The sequence below is a fragment of the Saccopteryx leptura genome, chromosome 1 (assembly GCF_036850995.1).
Source record: "Saccopteryx leptura isolate mSacLep1 chromosome 1, mSacLep1_pri_phased_curated, whole genome shotgun sequence".
Taxonomy (NCBI): Eukaryota; Metazoa; Chordata; class Mammalia; order Chiroptera; family Emballonuridae; genus Saccopteryx; species Saccopteryx leptura.
In genome coordinates this window covers 208,709,271-208,725,814 of record NC_089503.1, presented here as the reverse complement: position 1 = coordinate 208,725,814, position 16,544 = coordinate 208,709,271, and the positions used below count along the sequence as shown (strand labels likewise).

Sequence of the window (16,544 nt, the reverse complement as noted above, 5' to 3'; positions counted from 1 at the left end):
CTATTTTTTAACTTGAAACAAAAATAAGTGTCCATTAAAGGAAATGTCAAGTTTCTGTTCAATATATTTAAAAGAAATCATAATGTCTTTTATTCAGCAAAATTGACATTATTGTCAGTCTTGATGTAGCTAGCCTTTGAGCAATACTGGGTTTACTTTGAGCATTGTTTTCAATAAACCATAGTACCTCAACTCTGTTTTGATCTATATACTATCTCTGGTCCAACTCAGTTTGTTGGTGGAGCGAACGGACAGCCATATGGTACAATTTGTATGGACTTTCAAAGCCTCTTATACTCAAAAAAAGCTTTTCTTACAGCCTGCCATAGGAATTTACATTCCTGAACTTTGCCTAGAATTTCTATTATTATTGTAGCATACATGTATTGAATTAGAAGCTAAAGAAATGTTCTGAATGAATTGGGCCACTTCATTTGAGAATATTGAAAGGGACCGGGCAAGGAAGGAAACATGGAGTAGCCACCACTAAGTGGTGAGGGAGGAGGAAAATTGCCTACTTCTATTTGTATATCATTTTAATAACATGAGTTTATTTTGTCAGTATAAAAGTAAGGAGAGTGTGGATAAAATAAAGAGTAGTAATATCAAAGGGTGCTGTGGAAATCTGTGCCTCGTGGAGCTAAGCAGAAAACAAAACAAATTTCAAAAGTGAATCAGGCTGAAGAATAAAAATTAAGGAACTGGAAGATGAGGTGAACTCAAGAAACACATACTCTTATCCAAAATTAAGATGATCATTTCCATTGCTTTTGAGCATGTCAAAATAAATTAGAAAAACACACTTCTAACTCAATAAATTTGATGTTTAAAGATACTGAATTATTAAAAATTTTGATAAGCAAAAGAAAATTTAAGAACTACTAGTCATAATTAATTGCTAAAAATCAAAAAGTGATGAGAATAGAGGAAGAATGCTTCTGGATATGTTTTGATATTATTAGTCCTATTCAATATGAAACATTTACATACTAGTTTCTCTTCGGCATAGGGAAGCCAGGAAGATTTTTGCTTCATTCAAACACAAGTCATTCTATAACTTTTATCCTGGGTAGATATTGTATACTGCATGTATAGATGCAACACATACATAATTTTGCAAAAATATATAGCAACCTGAAATGATGTTCCCCGAGGTTCTTAGAAAAGAGTTTCTCAAGATAAATTCCAGAAAATAGAGAAATAGCTGGAAGTGGGAATTCTTATATTTCTTTCACTTATAATGGGACTCAATGGAAGAATAAATTCTCAAGGACCTGAAAGAGTTCACTCAACTTCATAATGAGGTACTTCTCCTGCTGACCGTCAGTATAATTGACATAGAAATTGCGTGAATATCTCCAAAGGAAAGAAGAAGGAAGGAAAGAAGGAGGGAGAGAGGAAAAACGACAAGGCAAGAAGGAAGGAAAGATGAAAAGAAAGAAGGAAGGGAGGGAAGAATATTGGCCTTTGGTTCTTCTTTTTATGTACAAGTAAGAGAAACGACCCGGGCTTTAGGTATGTAATCAAAGCTGTGCACTGACTAGCTGCAGATGGTTATGGCTTCTTTTCCACTGTTTCTCATAGACACTATTGTCATTTGGGGCTGCACAGTGCTGTCTTATGCAGTATTGTAATGATGTATCCAGAATATTTAACTAATAGTAACATAAAAATGCCACAAGACATTTACAAAACTTCAAATTAAAAAGCACTACTTTGAAGTTAATAATATTGATATCAAAAAGCCAGAAATCTACCGCAATCCACTTTCCATTATTTTTTCTCATGTGTCTTTTATTTTCAATATTTAAACAATCTTATAAAGCAATTTTTAAACATTTCCTAGCTTGTGTTTTATCTAATTTATGCATTTACTTTTCTCTATTTAAAGTAGTATTTTCTTATATTTATCGTAACCGTACATGTTTAACAACTATAATAATAGACGTAGAGTTTATTTACCTCTTGCAAAGTGATTTTATCTCATTTTTCTCATTTGAACCTCATTAAAGCCTGTGAGACAGGAATTTTTAATCTCTAATAGATAAAATGTGTTTTTAAATTTCAGTTAATTGGCAAAATCTTACAGATTATTACATTGCAGGAGTTGAATTGGAAAGTAAATCGTATGTTTTAGTGAAATGTTTCACTGCAAGTGTTATACCAATTCAAAATATTTTAACAGCATAAAATTTAATTGTCAACTTGTATAACATTTGCATTTTAATGTCTATGTAAAAGTTGAATTGTAACAACTGCTGCCATACTCTGAAATATATGCCACATAATATCACTGTCATCATCCTAAATATTTTAGACAAGTCACTTCAACTTTGATTTTCACTTTCTTCCCCTGGTACATAATTTGGGCTTATTCCAAAAGAGGCTACCATCTAAACATATCCAGGCAGTGCTCGATACTGATAGTATCTCATGTGTTTTGATTAAAAACCTACAGACAATACAAGAAGAGAAAATGAACTACATAATATCGATGCAATATTCTCTACTTCTGAAATGCTACTCTTTAAGTTAATCAATTAACATTTTTCTGTGGTAAGTATAGTCTAACAGAAGCTATTCTCCGCGTGCAATGTGGAGAAGGAAGCAGGGAAATTTTCCCTTCTAAAGGAAGCAGTTTTTTAGCACCCCCCAAGGCAGAATTTTATAATGTCACTTCAGAGTGTTGGTTTGACAAACTATGAATTCCCACACTACCTAATCTATAACCAATTAAGATACAAATATAAACGTAACAGGCAGTTCCTTAGGCCACCCACATAGGAATACAGTTATGAAGCAAATTAATAGCATAGCAATTATTCTGAGCCCAAACACCCAGATCCCTCTTTCAAATATTGAAAAATAGAAAGCACTGCTATTCTGGCTATTTTCCACTATGTTCTGCAACATCCTCTTCTCCCTGTAATCCCTTCAGGTATTTCTGTTTCCAAGCTGCTACATGATTCTTGATTGACTGCTGATGTCACTCAGAGAATTGATGTACTTCCCAGACAATCTGTACATCCATTGCTAATTGCCTCACTACCAACTCTGTAATACAAAGAGACCAGGGACCAATGAGCTTCTGCCAACCCTGGTCTGAACCATAGCACCAGGAAAGAACATAGGAGCCAATGCAAACATTTGTCCTAGGATAAACCAAGCAGTCTTACCACCACAAAAGGGGTAGCTATTCCTTGGCTACATAGGAATGCTTTCCATATATTAACTGAGCCCATCGCTCACTGACTTAGTGTCATCTGGGCCTTTTCGTGGCAGAAGTTCCTCATGAAACCATTACCATCTTCTTATGCCAGACATTAATGTGACCCACGATTTCTTACTTCCTTCTCCATTCTGCTACCATCAGGATGAAGGCTCAATGCAGCATCAAAGATTCTGCCTCCTGGGTTAGGAGTTTCTTTTGAAATACCGTGTCTACAAATTGCTTTGTCTGAGCAACCCCTGAGCACTTATCCCATTCTGTTTACTATTTTGTCAGGGAGAATGAAAATATTTTTCACCTTCACTTTTTTTTTCAGGATTGTATATGTGTGAATGTATGTATGTGTATGAGTGTTTAGATATTGTGTTACAAAAAATATTTTTAAAGATATTTAACAATGGACTCAACACAGGATTTCAAACTATATGCAGTTCTACTGAAATTAGTTTTCTTCTTTCTTTGAAAATATAAAAAATATAATTTCCTGACTCATTTCTATGTTCACTACTAGCACTGAACTGCATGTGTGCCTGTGCTTATACAGACAACAGGATACTCTTAATTAGAAGTGGGAGAGGGTGGCCAGGCGGAGGGAGAGGTACGATGGATACAGACCCTGGCTTACCTTCTGACTTCCCGGTGCAGCAATGGCAAAGAGGAGTAGAGTAAAAATGATCTGAGGTTGCCATAAACAGCATACACACACACGGCAAATACGTATACTGTGGGCGGCCACAGGTGGGGCCAGGACGTTAAGGGGGGTGGGGATGCCACCTACAAAAAAAAAAAGGCATGCAGGCAGAAAAGAAGAAGTTCATTTCACTTAGAGGAAGTACTTGAATTTGGTTGAAGCCAGGAAAACACTTACTGTAGTATTTTCCATAACCAGCAATGAAGGAACAGGCAGAGGCAGTAGGTTGAGGGAAAAGAGGTGAAAGGAGGCTTGGTAAGTTTAGTTGAGAGGAATACAAAGAGGGAGACCTTTTAGTGAATGAATATATTGAAAGAGTCTTTTTGATTAAAAAAAAAAGTGGAACTTTATCTGAGTCTAAAGTACACTGAGTAGGAGTCCATCAGTGTCTGGAAAGAGCGAGGCTACGATGGCCGTAATGAGGTCTGAGGTTTAGAGCTCTGCAAATGGAGGACAGATGTGGGAAGGAAACCTACCGGAGAAAGAATTAGCATAATTTAAGAAACATGGCATGGAGCTCCCTTTAGCAGATCAGCGAGTCTCCAAATTGAAAGCAAAATGTTGTGTATCGGAGTATATATTCATAGAGATATTTCTCTGGGAGGAAGATCAATGGATTTTGATCAGGTTCTCAAAGGGATTCATGCCTTTTTTTATTGAATATAAAGAGCAAGGCAGGAGCAGAAGTTCAAGAAGGAAGAACTACAGGAAGCTGGTAGCACTGAACGTGACGGGACACGATGAGAAGAGTGGATTGGGGTGAAGTGATTAAGTTTACAATCAAGCCTTTTGGTGAAACTAAAGCTGAGAAAAGAGAAAGAACAGGGGGCAGTTCTGAGAACAGGGACGGGATATCTCGATGCCTATTTTACTTATTTTTGTACACTGAAGCCTTCAGTATTTCAGTGTAATCCCGTTCACAGAGGCATCATAAATATTCCTTCCTCCATCATAAACTTTTGTACTCTACCCACTTGTTTCGATGACCTTTTTAAAGACGGCATTGTCTCTGGGATTTATTTTTATGAATATGTAACATTTGTGAAACTAGCAATTAAATTTGAGCATGAGTGGGAAGATAATGGTGTGGGGAAAATTGAACCTAGGACAATTAAGCAAATTGTAATTGTCGGGGATGAGGCAGTAACTGACCATTTCAAGGGGGACTCAGAAGCCGACCACTCTCTCACTGATTCATCAAATTACACGTGCCGAAAAAAAAAAAAAAAAACTATCAATTTAATCACTTCAGATTCAAAGGCCTTAATTACTAAACATGAGTGATAATTAACTACTATACCTAAAATATACCTGGCATAATAATTGGAAATACTTTTCTAAAGTGGATAAATGTGAGAAATTTGTTTAAAAGATCAATTTATATGCCAAAAGCAATTAGGTGGATGTGCGAGACGGGATCCTAAATTTCCGTGAAAATCTCCGGCTCTCTCTGGTATATGTCCTAAATAATCCCCCTGCTGAATATGACTGGTTTTGCTCCCAGGATTAGGTTGTAGTATATGGAACAGTTGATTTTAAGAAAGATTTTTCTGGGGAGGACTGATTTAATATCAGCCTTTCGAAGGAGAGTTTTTTTTTCCAGGTGGTTGTGGAAGAGGAAATCAGAGTTTGGAAGCAGAAGCAAGATCCAGTGAGCATTACTGGCTTGCAGCTAGAGAGGGAGGGCCATGAGCAAAGGAACAGAGAATGCCCTCCAAGTCCTGAGATGGACTCCAGATTCCAGACAGCAAGAAAATGGGATTTGAGTCCTGTAACCAAACGTAATTAATTCTGTCAACAAGAACAATGATATGTGAGCATGCATTTCCTGGGAGACTCCCGAGGAAAATTCAGCCTAGCCAACACTTTAATTTTGATTTTAGCCGGGTGCCATCCTAAGTGGGATGGCAGACTAGACTTCTGACCACAGAAGGGTGAGGTGTTGTAACACAAGACAACAGGCCTAAAATGGAGTCCGTTATGCTAAGCCCCATATCTCCAAACCGAGATTTAACTTAATTAAACTTATTCAGTGAATATTTGCCCATTTAAGTGAACAACAACAATTTATCTCCCCATCTCCATCTTTTGGAAAGCACTTCAAGTTTTCATTGGGAAACTGAGTTTCTCTACCATTTAAAGATACTTGAATTTGCATGGATTTAATCACATCCTAATTCCTGGAGTGAGGGCATAATGAATATAATAGATTGTAATCTTACCCAGTGCTATTGTAACCAGAAAACAAAGCCAGATTTAGGATTATTCGCTACCCATAATGCCAATAAAGAGAGACGAGGACCGAGTAGGTATAAGGGGTGTCATCATATTGCAGCAACCTGAGAGGGCAGGTGACTCCTGTCCAAAAGAACTGCCTTAACACCTTCCTGGTGCTGGTGGTTTCTACAGGGTTCCAGAGCAAAAGGAAAAGTCTGGGCATTTAGTCACATAAAAATATGGAGGAGGTGAGGGCTCAGTGGCAAGAGCATCTCCTCTGCAAGTTCTTTTGATGTAACACAGGTCCAATCTGCATGGACCTATCTGTGTCCTTGGTAAATCTTCAAGACAGCTGAAGTCAGGTGTCTCCCAGGAACATCTGGGATCTGGCTCCTCTGGGACCATCTGCCTCTGGGAATTACCTGTGAAATACTCCCTATTTCTTAGGATACAAAGTAAAGATTTAAGATTGGTGAACTAAGTTTCTTAATTAATTTATGGGCTTTAACTATTCACTGTAAATCCTGTAGCTAGCCTTTTATAAACAACTACTGTGATTTAAACTCCCCTAATTGTTAGGACTCTCCCCAATGTAAGCTTTTCCTTACATCCCTGCAAAGGTAAATTTTTTGCTACATTTCAAAGTAAAGGCGAGGGCGCTATTAAAAGAGAAAATAGCAAACAGATTAACATTTTCCTAACCCTTACATATCTCCTATTCATTACAACTAAAAAGCTACATTTATTTATTTATTTATTTATTTATTTATTTATTTATTTACAGAGACAGAGAAAGACAGAGAGACACAGAGAGGAACAGGACACAGAGAGGGACCGATAGGAATATACAGACAGGAAGGGAAAGACATAAGAAGCATCAATTCTTTATTACGGCTCCTTAGTTTCTCATTGATTGCTTTCTCCTTTGTGCCTTGACAGGGGTGCTACAGCAGACAGAGTGACCCCTTGCTCAAGCTAGTGGCCTTGGCTCAAGCTGGTGAGCCTTGCTCAAGCCAGGTGAGCCAGTGCTCAAGCTGGTGACCTCAGGTTTTCAAATTGGGTCCTCCACACCCCGGTCCGATCCTCTATCCACTGTGCCACCCCCTGCTCAGACAAGAAGCTATTACTGAAGCCAAATTTCTATCTTTTCACAATTATTTCAGCTTCATGCACATGTCCTGGGTGGATCTCGGGGCAACATCAGGACTTTTCCTGGAAGTTTTTGGAAACAAATAAACCTTTTTGAATTGGACATGCCCAAGGAAGCTATAACCTTAGGGGTAGGTAGTTCATAACCTGTTTTGATAATAGGAGGAAAGATCTTGCCCAGTGAAATCAATCCCAAGAAAGGAAAACTGGACACTAAGGAAAGTAAATGGAAATTAAGTGAAGTAAAATTAGTTGAATCACATACAAATCCTTGCCAAGACCACTGTTAGGCAATTACATGAAATTCCCTTTAGTTATTAAAGTTTGCTTGGCTATCTCATTTCTGCTGCTTACAACCCAAATTCACCTACAATCGTCAGTGATCTTTGCTCTAAGATGTTTTCTATCTAAATTACAAAGATGAATAATCTTGAATGAGAACACATTCTCACGTGAACTTTCCCTAAATGGACACTACCAATATTTTTACTCATTTCTTCTTTCTTGGTTTCAGTAACCAAATGCTTCGTCAATTCAGCCTTCCCTCATCTTAAAACTAAATATGAGTTTATTTTTCTGTGGGAGCATTTCAGATTGATTTCTTCCTGATGAATCAAGGGAAGACATTTTATCTTTGACATATTTGAGATGTGTGTCCTAGAATGGACACTGAAGAGATCCCCACAGATGACCAGTCTCTAATTCATCTTCACTGTTGTAATCACAGACAAAATATATTTCATTACAAGGCGCATGATTTGCAAAGTCTCAGCTCCAGTTGCGGACCACTGTCTCCTAGGCAGTATTGCAGCTAGTGTTAGTTTGGAAAACACAGAACCGTCTAAGTGCAGAGACGGTTATGCAGTTGTTGCTGTGTATCCCTTTCCTGTCAAATGAAGATGAGAAAAATCTCCAAATGAGCATACAAATATTGATTGACTTACGACCTATGCAACTTACGACCATTTGACTTTATGACCACAATCGCTAGCCATGACTGCTCCGCGTCTGGCAGTGCAAGCGTTGCCCAGCTGGGCGTACGACAGTGCGGACCAGCTTCCAGCAGCACTACCATCTCCGCATGCACCATTTCAACTGTTATCCCAGACTCAGTACAGCAATTTGTGTTTTGTGTCTATATATTTTTTATCAAACCCCTCTGTAAAGCCAGCAAGCAGGGCCAGGGCCACCATCAGAGCAGCCCAGCCCATGCAGGTTCGCATTGGATTCGGACAGTCGGTAAAGAAACAGCGGAGCCAAAAACTGATGGGCCATAGTCTTTAATCCTACCTTGCACCCGGCAGGCAAGTAAAAACATACACTGGGCTCCAAAACCCAGTCACACTCAGTGCTCACAAAGCCACTGACTTATCCGAGTTTCCTAGAATCAAAGGTTTCTAGCTCACCAGCCTTCTTCTCCTCAGTTCCCCATCTCCTTCCTTATCCCAGATACAAACTCTACACAAACTGGCATCTCACTCAGCACTCCGCCATCTTGGCTGCTTCTCCTGGCCTCCTCCACGTGGCCTCCTTTAGCTGCTGGCTCTACTCTCTCCGCTCTCTCATGCTAACCTCAGGAACCAAGAGGGCAAGCTCTCGTTTTGCCCCCATTTTATAGTGTAGAAATCCAAACCCTTAATCCAATATACATAACAGGGAAGTCTCTAATACAAAGTCACTTCTCTAAGGCATGATTGGATTGTACCACCCTATATCAAAAAGGGTGGGAAAGGCTTAATCCCAAAACCAAGCCCCAGGTTACAATGATCTCCAACACACATTAATATCACCTGGGCGATGGCCTCTTGTGTTATCTTTAACAAAGTGAGCATAATACATTTTATCTGCCCAACACCCTCCCAAGATGTCTACCAAGAGGAAATTGTCTTTGCAAATATTAAACCAGTTGTACTGGTAATGCACTGTTTTACTTAAAACTGACAAATGTAAAAATAAGAAACAAAATGGTGTAGAGATGATCCAAATGGCATAAAATGAACAAAGAAAATTATAATATATAATAATAATGAAAGAAAATTATGATAAAATATGACTTAAATATTTTTATAACATCATTTCACAGTACTATACATATAGCCTACTCAATTTACGACCAAATCGTGTTACCACCGGTCTGTCGGAACCAATTATGATCGTAAGTCGAGCACTAGCTGTAATGTGCTTCCTCATTCTGATTGATTTTCTTCATTCAATTATTTTTTTCCTTCTTAAATTTGTCTTCTTAGTTCCTTTTTCATCTATTTTTTAGGTCATGCTAGAGAGACTTGCAAAACCCTAGCCCCTCCCTGCCACCGAAACAGTAAGTCCTCAAAACAACAATAAGATTTTGTGGGAGAGGAAGAAGCTTCCCTCTACCCTCAAGGTTCTTTTGGCTAGTCTAATAATGAAATTGATATGAGACAGATTACAAAGAGAAAATACACAAATTTCGTCCATCCATACACATAGGCACAGCGCAGACATGAAAGGTGAAAGACAGAAAGGGAAAATGAGATGCACATGACCTTCTGAGCTAAGGATCACCTTAGGGCTTCGGAGGGAAGAAGAGGAAGGTCACTGTAGGACGATAAGAAAAGTGGATGTTCTGTAACTAGAAGTTTGCCCTGCCTTATACATAGGCCATAAAAAGTTATTGCTGGTGATAACTCTTCTTATGGGCAAAGCCCCCAATTCAAATTTTTAAAGGGAGCATTAAAAGTTCCTCCTGTCTGTGGGATCTTGATTTCTTTTAGCTCAAAAAAATTCACATGCCAAAGTGGCACATTTTTGGGAGACCTGTTCCAAGCATCTACATTTTAAAATATATACTTATTCATGCAGAAATACATGGGAAAGTCATGGAACATGTAAATGACTGATTTGGTGGTCATGTATTTGAGAAGAAGAGGTCTGAGCAGGCTGTTTATTATTTTCTTATCTACTTTATTTAAGGACTGATTCATTTTTATTTTCTATGTAATATCTTCAAAACGAACTAGTAAACTATAAAGTTGGGAAAATCTGAATAATTCAATTAAATATATTGAAATTTAAAAAGGAATAAAAAGGGGTAATAATTTGAATGACTGGTGATAGATATTCTATTACATGTTTGTAGTTAACTTCACTTTTCATAATTTTTGAATAAATGCATTTTCATAAATTCAAACAATAAAATAGTGATGGACCCAACTTAAAGACATTATGTTTTCAGAGAAAACTTCTGAGGTTTTCCTTTGAATGTCTAATTGAAAACAATAAACATTTGTTGTATGATATATACTGTAGCTTTCTGAATATATGTTGGAAGTCTCTGTTTGCTTATCTACTTTTAGAACAACCGTCTGGCATTTGTTTTTCTGAATTTGTAGCAAAATTAAATATGAAAGATTTTCAAACTCACCATATATTTCTGAGCTCTGAACTGTGTTCAAATGAAAATGATCTCTATTATTTATATATACAAATGAAAATGGTAAAGAAATCAACCGCAGACCTTCTTAAAATAAAGGGAATTCAGCGAAAAGCTGCTTGTGTTTGAAGCAAATGAAATAATGTTGGATAGGGATATAACTTTACCTTTGCTTCTATCACAAATCTAACTCAATGCTAGATGAGACATTGGATGAGAAGATACCTAGGATTGGGAGGAGAAGGATGCATGTCCCGAAAGCTTAGAGCACCTTCTGATATGTGGTTTGTCTATCTGGTAAAGATAGTATATTGCACAGGAAAGCTCACTCCTGAATGGCTGAAGTACTTTGATCTTGGAGACAAATTATGAAAACATACATTGCTCTTATAGATACATGCCCCCTTCACTCCTAGCAAGCTGTGAGCCATTTTTTTTAACACCAGTAACAATGGAGATAATTTCGTCCCATTCGTGCTGTTCTCTCTTATCTGCAGTTTTGCTTTCCGTGTTAACCATGGGCTGAACATCCTAAATGAAAAATTCCAGAAAGAAACAATTTTTTTAAATTTTTTTATTTGGTGTTCTTTATTTTTTACTCTTAGTAAAACCTCATTTTTGTCTGAACTCAGAGGTAGAAGCTCTGAGAGAGGACAGTCTCTGTCTCTTGGCAATCAGTTCCTGGCCTTTTTCTCTTGTCTCCTTCATTCTCTTAGCCAGAAGTTTAGCATATTCTGTGGCCTCTTGCTTATATTTCTTAGTACGCTGTTTCTTCAGAGCAATACCCCGATGTTTGCTTGGCGGACAGGTGGAGTAACAAGACGCTGGATCTCGGGGCTTTGGTCCTGGTCTTCTTATCTTCTTTATTTATGGGCTTTCTCGCAACGTATTGGCGGACATCTTCAGAGAGATTGAAGTGTATGGACTCTGCTAGCTCTTTCCGGACCCAGGCAATGAGGCGCAGTAGCATCAGTGAAGACCAGGAATATCTTTCTCCCTTTTGTTCACTGTGCCCAAGTTGAGAACACTGAGATTGGCATCCACAATGCAGCCCCGCATAGATTCTTGCTTCCTCTCTCCCGTCCCCCTGGGCCTGTAAACAGGAATGCCCCTTACTCAGCAGCAGGCAGACACAGCATGAGTCAAGATGCCCTGCTTCCTGGGGAAACCTAGTGTAAGGCCAGGAGGCACGGCCAGGCCACCATCAAAGCAGCCCGGCCCATGCAAGTTCGCATTGGATTCGGACAGTCGGTAAAGAAACAACGGAGCCACAAACTGGTGGGCCATAGTCTTTAATCCTAGCTTGCACCCGGCGGGCAAGTAAAAATACACACTGGGCTCCAAAACCCAGTCACATTCAGTGCTCACAAAGCTACTGACTTATCCGAGTTTCCTAGAATCAAAGGTTTCTAGCTCACCAGCCTTATTCTCCTCAGTTTTCTGCTCTCTCCTCTCTCATGCTAATCATCCCAGGAACCAAGAGCGCAAGTTTCCGTTCTGCCCCTATTTTATAGTGTAGCTTCACAATCTCTAATCCAATATACAAAATAGGGAAGTCTCTAATACAAAGTCACTTCTCTGAGGCATGATTGGATTGTACCACCCCACATCAAAAAGGGTGGGAAAGGCTTAATCCCAAAACCAAGCCCCGGGCTACAAGGATTCTCAACACACATTAATATCACCTGGGCAACGGCCTCCTCCTCGTGGGCAGCGTAATCTTTAACAAAGTGAGCATAATACCTTTTATCTGCCCAACACCTAGTTTGTCATCCCACCACTGATCCTAGCCACATAATCCTTCCCTTCTTCACCCAGAGCATCAGTAGCAACTTCTGTGGCCATACGCTTCTCATAAAAGGTTCGAAGTTTGCGTTTATCGTCCACTTCCATGAGTTTCTGGCAGCCAGTGCCTGGGAAAGTGATGTTCAGCTTTTTCCTGAAGCACTAGCAGCCTCGGAGGCACTGCGGAAAAGGGGCCCAACTTCTGCTAAGCCTGTAGCATATTAAGAAATAAACAATTTGTAAGTTTTAAATTGTGTGCCATTCTGAGTAGGGTTAAGAAATCTTATACCATACTGTTTCGTCCCACTTTTGATGTGAGTCATCCCTTTGTCCAGCGTATTCACGCCCAGTAGTCACTTAATAGCTGTCTCAGTTATCAGATCAACTGTCATGATATCACAATGCTTGTGTTGAGTCACCCTTATTTGACTTGATAATGGTCCCAATGTGCAAGGGTAGTGATGCTGGCAATTCAGACATGCCAAAGAGAAGCGGCACTGTGCTTTAAGTGTAAAGATGTGTAGAATATAATAAGATATTTTAAGAGAAAGAGAGCATATTCACATAAGTTTTTTACAACATATTGGTCTTTTTGTTTGTTTGTTTTTGTGACAGAGACAGAGACAGAGAGAAGCAGAGAGAGGGACAGTTAGGGACAGACAGGCAGGAAGGGAGAGAGATGAGAAGCATCATTTTTTCGTGGCAGCATCGTAGTTGTTCATTGATTGCTTTCTTATTTATGCCTGAACTAGGGGGCTACAGTAGAGTGAGTGACCCCTTGCTCAAGCCAGCGACCTTGGGCTCAAGCTGGTGACCATAGGGTCATGTCTAGGATCCCACGCTCAAGCCAGCGCTCAAGCCGGTGACCTTGGGGTTGTGAACCTGGATACAGTCCAACACTCGATGTTCTGTGCCACCGCCTGGTCAGGCTACATACAACATATTGTTATAATTGTTTTATTTTATTATTAGTTATTGTTGCTAATCTCATACTGTGCCTAGTTTATAAATTCAACTTCATCCCAGGCCTGAGAAATGTAGGAAAAACCATGGTACTGTCTGCAGTGTCAGGCACACAGTGGGGTCTTGGCATGTCTTTTCCACGGATCAGGGAGGAGTGCACTACTACCAAGGTAAAACAGTGAGAATAAAGTTTGCTTAAAAACGTAAAACCATAACCGAATTTTTAGCTTCAACAGAGGCCTGAAAATTCCCAGCAAAATCAATTACAAGGAAAACATTTATTAGTATTTACAAGATGTAGTGATTTATTACATTTTTGTTATTATTAAAATTAGTAGTATTGATCAACACAAGTTCACACTTGTTCTGTACTGAACATACCGGTAAGCCTGGTCTCTGCTTACTGAATTATTTTGTGTGCATTGTTTAGCAAACATATAAATGGGAAAAATATTGCCAAAGGCATCAAATCTAATTCTCTTAAATATCTTTATGTTCTAACTGGTGTACCCAAAGCCATATCATATGGTTATTATTTTCTTGGATTTGTTTGTTAATCCCTTTAATTAAAGCTTAAAGCCACAATATGCTGGCATTTAAAAAGCTCTGGGCGGAATCAAAGCCAATGAATTTACACCAGATGATACTTTTCCTCCCCAGGCAACTCTCAATATCTTAACTTCCGCCTCAAAAGTCTTAGTCAGGCTGACTGGTGGTTGCTCAGTGGATAGAGCTATGACCTTGGATGCCAAGGTTCCCAGTTCAAACCCGCGAGGTCACCAGCTTGAGTACAGACTTGTCCACATGGCCCCAAGGTCACTGGCTTGAGCAAGGGGTCACTGGCCAGGCTTTAGCCTCGCCCACCCCCATCAAGGCATGTATGAGAAGCAATCCATAAATGACTGAAGTGAAGCAATAACCAGCTGAGGTGGTTAGCAGCCCCCTCCCTCCCCTCCCTCTAGGGCAGGCGTGGCAAACAGTTTTTGCCCCCGGGCCAGGTTAGAAAGAAAACTTTTTTCACGGGCTGGACAAAATATTAAAATAAAAAAAATAAAGGCCCTGGCCGGTTGGCTCAGTGGTAGAGCGTCGGCCTTGCGTGCAGAAGTCCCGGTTTGATTCCTGGCCAGGGCACACAGGAGAGGCGCCCATCTGCTTCTCCACCCCTCCCCCTCTCCTTCCTCTCTGTCTCTCTCTTCCCCTCCCGCAGCGAGGCTCCATTGGAGCAAAAGATGGCCCGGGCGCTGGGGATGGCTCCTTGGCCTCTGCCCCAGGCGCTAGAGCGGCTCTGGTCATGACAGAGCGACGCCCCCTGGTGGGCATGCCGGGTGGGTCCCGGTGGGGCACATGCGGGAGTCTGTCTGACTGCCTCCCCATTTCCAGCTTCAGAAAAATACAAAAAAAAAAAAAAAAATTAAATACAAAAACGATTTGTTTAAGTAAACAAAATTTTATTATGTAATTTGTTTATGAATAAATGTGAATGAAAAAAATTTTAATATACAATATTATTTTAATAAAAATATAATTACATGCTGTATAAATATCCAAACTGTATCACAATCAATTGAAACAATATTTAATTAATAAAATGAACTTGAAGGGGTTATACAGCAAATAAAACAATTATTTCGTTTTACAAACAGCCTGGACACGTTTTTAGTTATCAACTGCAGCTATTGTCTATGTTACAATGCCACTTGATTCTGCACACTTGACCACAAAAGTAATGAGTTGTTTGACCTTGGGTGCGCACTGGCAAACTCCGCCTAAAAGAATGTAGGTTTCACATCCCCGCTAAACGTCAAACAATTCATATCGAGAACAGACGAGTACAAAAGTTATAAATCTTTATAATGGATTTTTTTTAAAAAATAAAGAAGTATCGTGAATCCATTTGACCAATTATTGGAAGTTAACCCTAAATTACTCACACGCAAAAGTCTTTTCCATATATCATTATCTTCTTAAATATCTCGATTTCCAGTAATCAAAGACGCTTCTGCTTCTGAGTAGCTGAGATTTTAAAGTAATGAAGAATATTAAAAACTTAAATGTGGGCCACATAAACTCATTACGTGGGCCGGATGCGGCTCACGGGCTGTATGTTGGCCGTGCCTGCTCTAGGGGCACAGTGCTTCACAGGCAGTGCCTGGCCTCCTGGGGAAGCGCTCCGTTTAACACTGCTTCTATCCAACCCTGGGAGGCAAAGACCAGCGGGACTGAACTGCCATTATTATGATATACTGGGAAACTTAGACAAGGACATAATCTTACTGCATGCCATGCTAACATTCTCCATAGCGTTTTGCAGGTCAGGCAGCCCACCCACCTCTTTGATCATACTATACATTAGAATATCTGTATCCCCCTAACACAGTAAGCCCAGTTTGCAATAGCATCTCTTCTAACGGGCCTGGCCAGCAGAAGACCACAGCTGCTTAACTTCTGTCCCCTTTCAAACATCTTCTGCATTACTTCGGTGACTGGTGCATCTTCCAAGGCTGTTTTGTCACACATAGTCCTCAGTATTTACAGACTCAGTGACAAGTGTCAGCAGATCTCTGCTCTTATCATGATGAAGCAATTAGCCGAACAGTTAAAACTATATTTGATCTTGGTTGCCATGCTTGCTGTTGTCTGAGAGAGAAAGGAACAGGAGAGCGTGAGAGTTAATAACATCAAAGATCATGTATTTCCAAAACTTCATTTGTACGAACGTAGGCTTAATGCTGATTGGCAGAATTCTGTCCTGCAGCTGCAGCGTTTCCCAACCACCTGATGGTGTGCTATTCTGATCTTTACGACATCCATACCTAAGGCAGTTAGTTACCTGAGGGTAGGGTCCAGGGTTTCTCAGAGTGCAAGGCACAAAATGAATAAGATATAAACCTATTTGGCTACACCTAAGCTAACTCAATGAAGTGTTATAAGTTCCAATTGAAAGCTAATAGCCCCTTTCTTAATTATGACTTTTCATTTTAAAAATATTTATGTTTGGTTTACTCTATTTTGCTATATGTGCCTAGACAAAACCAGAGCACTTCGCTGAGTCTTGAACCATTAAAAAGATAATGAAGCCATACGTGTTTTTTGGCAAA

General features: G+C 39.5%; 1 pseudogene; it reads right to left on the bottom strand.

Annotated features, from left to right (window-relative positions):
• Nucleotides 1-11,310: 11,310 nt before the first annotated feature.
• On the bottom strand, nucleotides 11,311-15,963 carry LOC136388202 (small ribosomal subunit protein eS6-like; annotated as a pseudogene).
• Between the last annotated feature and the right edge of the window lie 581 nt (nucleotides 15,964-16,544).